The sequence below is a fragment of the Genypterus blacodes genome, unplaced genomic scaffold (genome assembly GCF_046128005.1).
Source record: "Genypterus blacodes isolate CSIRO-AG114 ecotype Tasmania unplaced genomic scaffold, CSIRO-AGI_Gbla_v1 ptg000110l_1, whole genome shotgun sequence".
Taxonomy (NCBI): Eukaryota; Metazoa; Chordata; class Actinopteri; order Ophidiiformes; family Ophidiidae; genus Genypterus; species Genypterus blacodes.
This window is the reverse complement of record NW_027466914.1, coordinates 149,580-161,543: the sequence shown is the minus strand read 5'-3', so window position 1 is coordinate 161,543 and position 11,964 is coordinate 149,580. Positions and strand designations below refer to the sequence as shown.

General features: G+C 40.6%; 1 long non-coding RNA gene across 3 annotated transcripts in view; it reads left to right on the top strand.

The window, feature by feature from the left end:
- The first annotated feature begins 2,963 nt into the window (after positions 1 to 2,963).
- The window catches only part of LOC143009075 (uncharacterized), a 33,137-nt gene continuing 24,136 nt past the window's right edge, over positions 2,964 to 11,964 (top strand). For all 3 annotated transcript variants that reach the window (XR_012964659.1, XR_012964658.1, XR_012964657.1), the window contains exons 1-3: positions 2,964 to 3,313; positions 3,750 to 3,811; positions 6,875 to 6,948. This is a non-coding gene — a long non-coding RNA (uncharacterized LOC143009075). The remainder of the gene's footprint in view (positions 3,314 to 3,749; positions 3,812 to 6,874; positions 6,949 to 11,964) is intronic.

Here is an 11,964-nt window from a genome sequence, read left to right as displayed (position 1 = left end):
GCTGACAGTGAAGTTTCTGAATGGTTGATCAGGTGGTTACAGGTCATTAGGGTGAACTACAACAATGGCCTATACTGTAGTGTTGTTAAAGTGTTTCACTTTCGTGCTTCTTTAAGATCTGTGGCAGGCACTGGGTTAACAGTGCAATGAATTGTTAGATCTATCCGATCCTAGATTTAAGTTAAAGCTTCAAAATGTGATCACTCTTGCTTTAAAATGTTGGTGCTCTAGCCAAGTTTCCATTTGTATAAATCCTTGCCTCTTGAAATCCTGGTTACTTTGGATGGTTGATCTGTATTCAAGTCACTCCTTTGATTTTCGTCCCTGTAAGGTCAGTGCCTTTTTATCTCTGACCAAAATTTTTCCACCTTTGTGCTTAAGTCTGAGAGTCAAAGTTGTTGTCTGACTCTACAGCCAGACTACAGCAGAATTCTAACCCCCAAATTCCTCTTGGGCTGACAAACGTCAACAAAGACCCCGAGAGACACCAAAGAGAGGTGGGCAGTGAACTGAAGCCTCATTGTACTGGCTCATTATGGGGTCCCGCAGTGAGGAAGAAGCTATTTTGTAGCACCACAAGGTCAATATCTGAAAGCCAGAGCGATGGAGGGGATCAGCCGTGAGATTTTTAATTTGAGAAAGCGTAAAGGGACTTTCCTAGTGAAAGACAGTCTGTGAATTCTAATGGACTGTGGGAATTGTACGGACAAGATGTCGAGTTGGCAAATGTTTCCCTGCTCTTGCTCTAAAGAAGCGATATGAAATACAATGTATTCACATTTAGACCATTTACATTTTAAGCAGACACTTGTATGCCAGATGCTGCTATGTTGTTTTTGCATACGTAATTGAAAACTGCATTCACTGTTGTTAGTCCAACATGGAATAGCCGGCAACAAATTACATATGCATCATCTTTGAAATCCAACCCATACTGTAAATCTAATGAATATTTCAGTTTTATGTAATGCATTTGCTTCTTCCTACACAATCTGTATAAACTATTGATGGGAATTATAAATCTTTAGGGGTTTGAAAAAATTAGTGCTCTGTATCCTTATAGCCTTTCAAATATTGTAAGTTGTCATAAAAAATGTAAATAAATGAATGTTATAGAATCTTTTGGAAATATTTGCTGTATTTTATACTCAATACTTTTTCTCCAAGATAGTCTAATAACATCTCTGAATTGTGATATTTCATTAAAAACAAACACAAACATACACAGTCATTTGTTATGTTGCAATTTGTGACATGCACAAACTGTATAATTCCTATATAATCCATACATATCTGTATACCTTTAATAATATTGGCTATGAACGGCTATTGTCAATTCTGTACTGGATATTTCTATGCTCATGGATTCACTTTCCCAAGAATTTTGATTTTACTTCCAAACAGAAGTGAAAAGGGAAGCTGTCACATTATATTATGGTGACCTCAATGATTGTGTGCCCTATTCCAAATCCAGCAGTTTTCCATAACAATGCAAATTAAAGGGTGCAAAGCTGAAGGAGACAAGACTTGTTTTTTTCTTCCAGTTAAAGGACAAGAGACCCTTTACAACAAACTTGTCTGTATGCCTTGTGTAGACAGAATTTAGATGGCAAATTGGTAGTTGTTTTGTAGGAAACAATCAGTTTCTGCTTCAAGAAGGATCAGTAACTGTCCTGAGAAAGTGATACTGGAGCCGTGAAGTGAAAGTAGGTTTGTCTGTAAAATGAAATATTCAATAATTCATTCAACATGTATTATGTTTAGGTGCAGACTAGCACTGTCTGGGATCCTCAAAATATGCTGTTTCGTCTGGGGTTTTTCAATGAGGACAGTTTAGGGAATCTGTAACCATGTTCTCATCCGTGACCTTAGCTTTATATACCCCAGCTGCAAGGTTTGTGGCAGATTTGGAGATGTTTGCCTCAGTCCCACAGGAGAGACTGGAGTTTGATTCAAATATATTTCAATGGTCAATACTGTATTAGTTTTTATGTGACTGTATTATTGCATTATACTGGTAAGTGAAATTAAATGAGGTCAAAAGGTGACCTGACTCATTACTTTTCAAGGCTGCATGTATGGTGTGTAAGCAGGTTATTGATGCTGATAATTTTGCATTCATTATACCATTAACCCTTACATATCTCTACTGTTCATATTCTCCGCATTGACATAATTATTCTTAGACCCCCACAATGAGTCTCCACTATGTATTTTGCATGCTTCAGCAGTCAGTCAAAAGCAAATGATTAGTGCCCAGCAGTTCTTAATGAATGTGTCAGAGAGTTGGGAGGGTGTATCTTTAGGTTTTGTATTTGTACTATTTAGTATTTCCACTGTTGTCCTCATTTGGCAAAGCATGTTAGGGACAAATGTAAAGAAATCAAATCAAATGTAGTAGTATAGCTCAATACCACATGCAATGACTTATGGATTTATACAACATAAATCATCAACACTGACCTCATTTCTATATTATAAGGCAACATAATTTCAATAAACACAGGCCAGCACAACCCGTACAGTCAAATATTTAAAGCTGTCGCTGTACAACAATCTAAGATTTGAAACTGTTTCCATATGTGTATATCTTTGGTTAGTGCGGGTAAAGATTCTGGCTCAAACAATGTAATATAGGCTAGTTTTGCAGCTCTCAAGTGTCCAAATGAGTCGAATAAATCAGAGATCATGATATTCGATTTAATCCCTCTAACACTGTGCATCTCTGGCAGAGTGAATAGGCTGCAGTCAGTGACCCACATCTGTGAGTGCAAAGAGCTGCTTGACTCAGACTGTTGTTTTATTCAGAGAGCTGTCAACAGACTGAGGACGAGGGGGGCGGGCCGACAACTTATCGACTGTTTCTGATTGGATACCAGACTCATCCTCGCTCTCCTATTGGCCGCCAGAGCTGTCAATCGCGTGGGGACACGGTTCTCACCGCTTCCCGCGCCATTCGCCGTGCACGCGCAGGACGAGCAGGCACGTAACCGCTCGGCGACTGTCTGGAGTCTGTCTGAAATTGATAAAATTCTAGATGGAGTTTTTTAATCTCTCCTTGCGTCCACAAGGGAAGCCGCGGGTAGAAGTGGCGGATTTATCCCCCACACCGCGTCCTCCTCAGACGCCCTCGCCAATGACTCACCGAGCTCAGCCTATATTTTGATATAAGATAAACGCCATGAAAGTTTCTTCCTCGTCCTACAGTCTGTCAGCACTCACTTCTTTACGGACAGGTAGGTGAGACAGGCGCCAGAGTGCAAGAAGGGACAAATACAGCGGATACTGCAGTACTACACGACTGCCAGCTAAGGTATTTATTACTCCACAATACCGCTGTGTTTTGGGTTAAAACTGTTAAAAATTTACCATATTCTACTATAACAACCCGTGTGCGGCGTTATATGTATTTTGTTGCTAAAATAAAGCGTGTAGTGTGTTATTATACCGTGTTGAGTAGCATACGTTAGCTATTATTGTGTTTTGTAGACTTGACCCCATTCGCATAGTTCAGGAGGCTGCGCAGGTGACGCACCTTTGCTGACGTGACGTCGTTTATTAATTCCACGCAAAGCTGCTCGTAACAAAGCTGAGGGGGGGAAACTGCGTCACCACTTTTCATTTGGTAGCATTGTGACTTGTATGTTGTGATATACAACACTAACCATAACTTGGTGAGGTCTGACTCTGTATGAATCAAATTTTGTTAATTAATTGGACGTATTTTTGCTGTTTCTTTTCTTATTTAGGCTCTGTAGGAGGACCCAGCACCCAGAAGGCACTGCTGCAGGACAACGACCATCTTAGAAAGGTTGGTTTCTGTCTACATTTGTGACTTACGCTGCGTTTGAGTTGGGGAAATACCAAATTTGACTGAGTTGGCAAAGTTAGTTAAGGTAAAGTTGTATTTACAAGTCATACACTCTGGATACTTGATGCTACACTAGTTTACCAGTTGTGATGTACAACGCGACCTTTTCACCTCTTCGGTCGGAGAAAATGACATCCACAGTCATAAATGGTAAATTAATGTGAAAACACCCCAACCTAACCTGCACTGATATTTTCGTCATCATGAAAGAGACAATGCTTGAAGCAATCCTACGAATTTCTCTACATTAAGGAACAAAAGCAGTTGTCTAATAGTCTGCACCTCCTTTGTTTTGGTAGTTTCCTCCTCTGTGCCACTTTACCTTGAATATGGTTTATACCACCTCCCAATGAGCACCCAAATGCATCAAACAATGTTTGTTAACGGCTACACGGGCCTTGAACACAACAGCAAAGTTAAAAACGTGTTAAAACTCAACGAAAGTGGGGATGTGCGGATCCAATGGAGGGGTTTTACCGAACAATGCTGTCTGGGGTTTGTGGTCCTTTCTGACTGCAGACACAGGGTGATGTCTGCTGCATAAAGGCTATGGAGTAGATCAGATCATGTGTCCCAAGAACTTCATTTTTGTTATTTACCTTCATTTCCCTCTTATGGACCACTGCGATTGCTCCATTTCACATCTATAGCTACCACAGATGCACTGTGTCATCAAACGGAAAATTGAGAATGACTTTGTTTCCATACGATGCCCTATAATTTGGCTGAGGTGTGTTGTATCTTGGTGAGCAGGAGTTTGCCCACACAGTTGGATGAGGTGGATACCTTTTATGATTTTGCCTTCGTAAGCAACTTGGAAGTGCACCTGCGTGTGTCAGCCCGACCTGCTGCTGCCTCAGACTCATCCAGTCTAGACGCCTCTGCTCTGTCACTGCAGACAGTGCAGTCATATGACTAAGCTGGGACGCCTTCCTCCCTCCTCCCTGTGTCTGTCTGCTCTTTTGGGGCAAGATGTCTGCTGGTAGCATTGTTGTTGTTACCCATGACTTATTGTTATGGGATTAATGGAATGGAGGAGGAAAAAAAAAGGGAAGGATGGTGATACATTGTACTGAAATGGAACAGATCATAGCTGCCCAGCCTCATGTTGTAGCACACAGAAGGGTAAATGCTAACTCTAAACATGTTCTTCTTCTTCTTTTCTTGTTAATTTGTGCTTTTACGTCGAATAGATGATCCACGTTTTCTTGTCACGGCTTCTCATTTTAGTAGTTTGGATATTTGATGTAATTCTCGGCTTCTTTGGAACTGTTGTCCATAGTTGTTTCTCAGGAGCGGCGGCTGTTATTTGGTGATACTTTTTCAGCCATTTTGTCTGATCATTGCTGCCAAAGCCCTCCACTGTATCTGACTGTGCCATGAACAACCAAAATGTCACCTCGTGGTATAAAATGCAAGCAGCGACTTCTGTTTTCAAACTATTTCACAGTTTTTATTGTTACGCTTGAACCGACCCGGACGTAAACCAGATTTAGGTTTGTCCACATCCAAGATTAGACCGTAAATTAATTCTTGGAGACACTGTGAAAAGCACATGCTGATGACCACAGTACCCACACGAATATATTTTAATGTCCATTAATACCACAATGTTTATTTGCGGTTGAAAATTATTATAACATTATTGTGTAATAGTTCATCGTCTATTATATAATTTATCTTAACGATCAGATTCGGTGGATTACGCACAACAGAAAGTCTCTGAATATAAGCCGATCCCTCGCCTAAATACCATAAATTCATTGTGTTCTATTACTCATCATTTAGGAGGAGAAAGTAATCTGACACAGATGAGTATTAATACCATTTATTCTAGCTGTCTGGCTGTTGTAAAGTCACTGAATCTTAGTGTAATACCCTTATTTCCAATATAAAGTGTAGTACGAGATGATAGCAGACGAAATCTCTGTTTTTACCGAACGGGATCGTATCACACACAGCAACCTGCCAGTCCCAGCGTTGGGTGAATCAGCGAAACTTTGCCTATTTATTGATTTCCCCCCAAGGTTTCTCTGTAAAATATCACACTTATAAATAAGGTGTGTGTAAACCTGTCAAACAGCTGCTTAATCCTTCCCACAGAGGGCAGAGGCCATATTGTTTGGTCTTAAAACCGCTGCGAGCTTCAGTGCAGTTACTTTCAGTCAGTGAGTCTGTGATGTTTATCTGTTTGTCCTATCAGTGACCAGCCTGGACAGATCACTTCATTATCACCGACTTAGTGCATACTTGTCTCCTGTCAGACAGCTCCTTTAGCCCCGTCCTGTCATATTCCTTAATGGTTTCTGAGTGCTGGTTGATTATGTTTTCACTGGGTGGTGGTAGACGCCCACTTAAACACGCAAATTCTTTTGTCTTTGTAGGCCTGCAAACACGAGACAGGGTGTGATTAAAAAATGAATGGTATAGATAGGAGAAAGGTGAGAACGATGCAGGAAGGACAGTTTCAGCGTCGTAAATGTCTCTTATTTACTTATTTTACGATCGTACTGCAAAACAGACAATTTTGTATATTATTGGAATGTGAAAGTAAAAAATGGAAATGATTGTGCATGATAAGAGCGTTCAGGTGTGTATTTATTGTGTCGGTTGACTTTTTGGTTGTGATTGCTTGTTTTTTGCTGTGTTTTTGAAGTGTTTGGAAATAAGTAACGCTGATGCAATACTTATTTCTTCTTCTACTCAGAATTCACTTGAGCCACATTGCAGCACTTACTGCATTGTAGACATTTTTACAGAGTAGAAAGTACTTGACGACAGTACTCGGGACCTTTGCAATATTTTATTTATTGCAGCACTTTATTTACTATGCAAATGTCAGCAGGAAGCCCAGTATTTTAAAGCAGAATATGTACTTTATTACAGAACGATATGAAATCTGTACTTCGATGTCTACGTCTATGTGTTTATGACAAGATCAGGTCTGTTTACGATGACAAAGCTGCATGTTGGTTCAACTCTGCCTGTCCTCGTCTTTCACAGGACATCCGTGGTTCCTTGCAGGCCTTGGCGTCGTCGTCACATCTTTGGCGTTGGGAGTGTGTCCGCCCCGAATGGTAAGATCTGTGTTAACCTGTTTCGTTAAAGCGCATATGGGCACGCTTCAAGTTGAGAAAAGCAATTTTAGGAATGCTTTAAGGCTAACTGCAGTTAAGTGAGTGTTGTTGCCTGGGGGAAAGATGAGTCGGCTGCACAGGCCAGTGTTTACAGAGAATGAGCTCCGGCTCCTAGCGCTAATTCTGGATGATATGATGCTGAGAAATGGTGCATCATTCACACTTTGGCAGTCGTTCTTTATTATGAGTGATTTTTGATCTCTTCATAAGATAATCATGGATATGGATAACTTTCACTAGAGGCTTGGCGAGAAAATGCTGATGCAAGAAGGGCTCCGAATATTGATGCTGTAATTCTATTGGCTGGTTGTCTCCAGCCAGAGTGCAGTCACGAGGTCTAGCATCATAATGATGTCTGGAGAAAACAGGCTTTCATCTTGGCTCTAATGCCGCTGGAGCTCTAATGAAAAGATTTGCTGGTTATTTCTGTGCACATACAGGATAAATATGAGCGCGTTTCAAAGCATTTCTCTGTAAACCAGCAGCACCTGCTCTTGTCTGTTGTTTAAAGTGGCAGCCTCCGTGTGACGCAGCTTCCTTCGACGCTGCGCTGCCATATTTTTAATCAAGGCCCGCTCTGGATTTTAAGGGGTCTCCTGGCGGCCTGCCAAAGCGTGGACCCATTTTCCGGCTCGCTCGCAAGATCACAACTGCACAGCTGTGACCCTTAGCTGCTTGTAGCCTTTGCTAACACAAAACCCAGCAGCGTCCATTTTAGGTTTCAGCCAGGAAGACGAAAACCTGTAATGTAGCTCGTAGAAAGCAAAATCTGAATCCTCAGCACAGCGCCTGTGAGGAAGGTCGAGAGAAGCTAGTGGAGGAAATGAAGTTTACGGCGCAATATTTATTAAGATTATATTGAACGGGTAACATGCTGCTTTTTTGTGAGATTGCGATTTTAATAATTTTCTTTGCGATTCATTTCTTACACGGTGCTTCAGATTTTACGATGTTTCGTATTTTTTGATATTTTAAAATTATATTACAAATATTTCGGAGGAAATATTTTTTATGATTTATGTAAAATGTACGTCATTAAATAAAAAAAAAATCAGTAACAATTCAATCACACATAACAAAGTAAATGATGCGCTTAATGCAACATTTAGTTCATATGAACATTACAATCTGAAATACAGTCAAATGCACAGCTATGAATGTTGTGCGTTATCGAGTGTTTGTGCTGTTGTGGTTGTGTTTTGGATCGTAGGATTCACCTTAACTAGAAGTTGAATAGAAATAGGAGCCTAAGAAAAAATTTGAAAAAAAATTAAAATACAATGAAACGTATCATATGTTATAAATTACACTTTGTATTATGCGAATATAAGAATTATTCATTGTAATTGTAATTCTTATGAAAACATTGTTAAATGTTAAATAAACAAGTAGTACCGATGTGCTTATTAAATAAAATAAAGATAGGATCACAGATCGTGAATATTATCAAACACAAAAATATTACTTCTTTTGTGTTTCACCCTGACAATAAAGTTAAGTGTGAAATAAAAATACACCAAGGTTTTAATTGGATAGATATTCTGTTTTGTGTGCTCATAATAAGGAATTGAATTTGGAAATATAACACTTGGCTTATGAAGCTGAATTATGTGGGATAGTAATGACGCTAAGTTTGTTCCTTAAGGTTTACATTTTAGAAACTACTCGACACTTTCCTCCTCCACAAGCTTCCAAATGACTTTGACTTGATTGTTAAGCTGAATTAACCCTTTATTTAATCAACTTGCTTACTTAACATCAGAGGTGTAGTAATTTTTTTTATTTTTTTTTACGAATTTTGTACTTATTGAGAAATCAAATTTTCATAGCGATAAAATGTTGCATTTAAAAATATATAACATTAAAGGGAAAATACAGTAAGAAAAGTGACTTATACATCTTTATAATGAAGTTGAATTTTGATTCAGCCCATTGCAAGCCTCAGCTCAGAGTACTGTACATTGTGATGCTTAACTGCAAACTTTGCCTACATACCAGCGAAAGCTTTAACTGACCTTTAACCCTTTAATACTGGTTTTTGTCCACTGCTGGAAGCTCATAAGAAAGCCAGACTGTGTCCTGATGCCATAAACACAACAGTGGCTGTCAGTAAGATATTAAGCCGGGCCACTACTCTCTCTCCTCCCAAAACAGAGAGAGAAAAGACACTCTGGGTTCATGCATGTGGTCGGATTTGCCAAACCTGTAGATTAACGTCAGGTCGCCTGCACTCCAGTTTTGTGAGTTCCCCCCCCGCATGTAAACTTGTTGACCTTTGCAGATGGGACAAGTACAAAGTATGCTCTCATCACTGCACTACAACTTTCACTTATACCTTTCCCAATGTTACGTTTACTGTAATTGTACACATCTGGACGCCTCTGTCATGACGACACCAGTGAGTTGTTTATCGATTGGATTTTTGTTGCAGCAAACTATCTCGTCTATAGCAGAGAGAGGATTTCAGAGATATGAAATAGATACTGGATGAGTGGCGAGGAAGCTCTCAGCGCCCGGAGATAGCAGACCTTTGTGTTTATCCACCACACCACTTAACTGCAGATTTAGCACTTAGCAGGGATTTGGAGTTCCAGGGGCAGCCAGCAACCTCAGTGTCAACATCAAAATGAACATTGCGTACATCCTCATTAGACAGACGGCGGCGGCGTCTTGAAATTGTGCCGCGTCTATAGTGTAAATGTCAAGCACGCCACTGTTGCGACATCATTATTTTGCGCTCCATGAAAGGTAAGTAAATAACCTGCTTTCAGCCTGAACGTTGTTGTTTGCCTGTGCTGTTTCTGATCCAGCCGGTAAGATGCACACGCAGCATGTCCGTTCCCACTCAGCTGCGTTGCGTTGACAGCTACAGCGATTCCCCCCTGTTTTTTCATTTGACTGCAAATCCGTCAACCACTGCCTTTTAAATGGGGTGTGCTCATCTATAACACCCTCATAAGCGCTACAAAGGGGGCTGTAGGCCCGGGTGACCACTGTTTGACTGCAGTGCAGCGCCGCACGCCTGCTTAAACCAAACCAAACCTGAGCCTGAGCGAGTCGCTCACTTTCTGCCAGGAAAGTTTGGCCCGAGTTGAACTTTTTACTCTTTTTTTAACCCTCTAACTTCCGCCACTATTTTAGCTCAGGCAAGTGAGCGCAGTGCTGGTTTGATGAATTGTTAATAAAAACTAGAGTAGTTTGACACAGAAGGCTTTGGATGGAGATATTTTATATTAGAATCATGTATGATAACAGATCCAAGTTCATGTGTGTGGCTCAGTATTGCATACAATGTCTCAAAGGGCTAAACGGGCCCACACAACCAGGGGCACCGACCCGGCCCAAAGCTCTCTACTGTAGGAAGACAAGGAAAAACTCCCAACTCCATTTTGAAGTAGATTATTTGAAGATTTTCTCATTTTATTAACTTTTACACAAAAGCAGCAGCCTAGCAGACGGGATCGACACAGCACGACTTTGTTACAAAAGACTGAACATCACTATAGCAACCCTCTTGATTTTATATTGATAAACTCTGATAAATGCAGTATATCACAGAATAAGGGAGCAAAAACGGTAAAGATAAATGATCAATATTTGTGTTAGCTCATATTTTTGTTGAGGATTTAGTGGCGACTCTTCATTAACACACACTCCACTCCACATAAGTTACTCCTCTATTCACATATTACAAAGAACAGAATGTAATTGCGATTTGCCAATATCTGCTGATTCCTTTCTATTGATCAAGCTGGTAACATATAATGTTGTATCAGAATATACTTGAACCCACAGAGTGAAGATACTATTGCAGCACCCATGTTTAATTATGCAACAACCCAGTTTAGCAGCAGCACGTGCAGAACTGCAGCCTTGGATTCTGTGTTGTGTGTGTGTGTGTGTGAACAGTGATGGCTCAGTATTTAGCCGTGCCCAATTGTAAGGTATAAAAATCCTGAGTCATACAAACTAATTCTGTGTAATCCTGTCATTCTGGTCTCTACCCAGCTGTATGTCAAAAACTGACAAATTAAACTCAAATCCCCCACATTCAGGAGCTTTCCTGAAGTGGGATATGTGAGACTTTAGGGTGTGTTTGCATTTTTCCCTAATTGGGGCTTACTTAAACACACCTGGAGTACCTGCTTTCAATTTGCCATTTGACCTTTAGTGAATGAAGATGGCGAGGCAGCGTTAGATCCTCTCCACCCTGCGGTACAGCAGAGCGAAGGGAGGCTGCGCCATGACTAATTAGCAAATCTCACCTCTCCTGAAGGTAGAAAAAAAAGATCCTTGTGCAGCAGTCGTGGGTGTTTGATGAGTAAATACTCACCTGCACCAAGTTGCAGTAACCTAATAAGTCTCCCTGGATTTTGAAAGTGAATATTTCATATTTCACTGATCTCTAACAGCTTCTCTGCTTGCCTCATACTTGACTCTCCATAAGTCATCTCAGATGGGTAGAGAGGAAATTCAGACTGCAGGGTCTCTTTCCTGTCACACAATGGTGTGGAAAGGTCAGGCCTAATGAAGTCGGGGGTGTGACCTGTAGTATTCAGTGACTTTGCATGGGCCCCCATCCCACTGCTGCAACCATGCCGCTTAATCCCCTTTTGATCCTAATTGATAGGCATTAACATGATCCTTATCCAGGAGCTGTGTTTTGTCTTCCACAGCCCTTCTCTCTGGGTGTCAGTGACACAAAGTGTGAAAGCGTTAAACCAAATGTGAAATTGATATTTTTCATGTTTGTGTGCTTAAAACCGGCCGGTGTTCTAAACACTCACACAAAAGTGCTGCGTGTTCAGCGTTTGCCCTCTGCGGCTCTTAACAGGACTTAGCACATGACCCCTAGAATCCCACTGTGATGTGAATGGTACCAGCCCATTTCAAGTTTGTTTTCCTACCCCTGCTTTTATCTTAATCACTAGGCGATTACTGACTTTAACTGTTGAC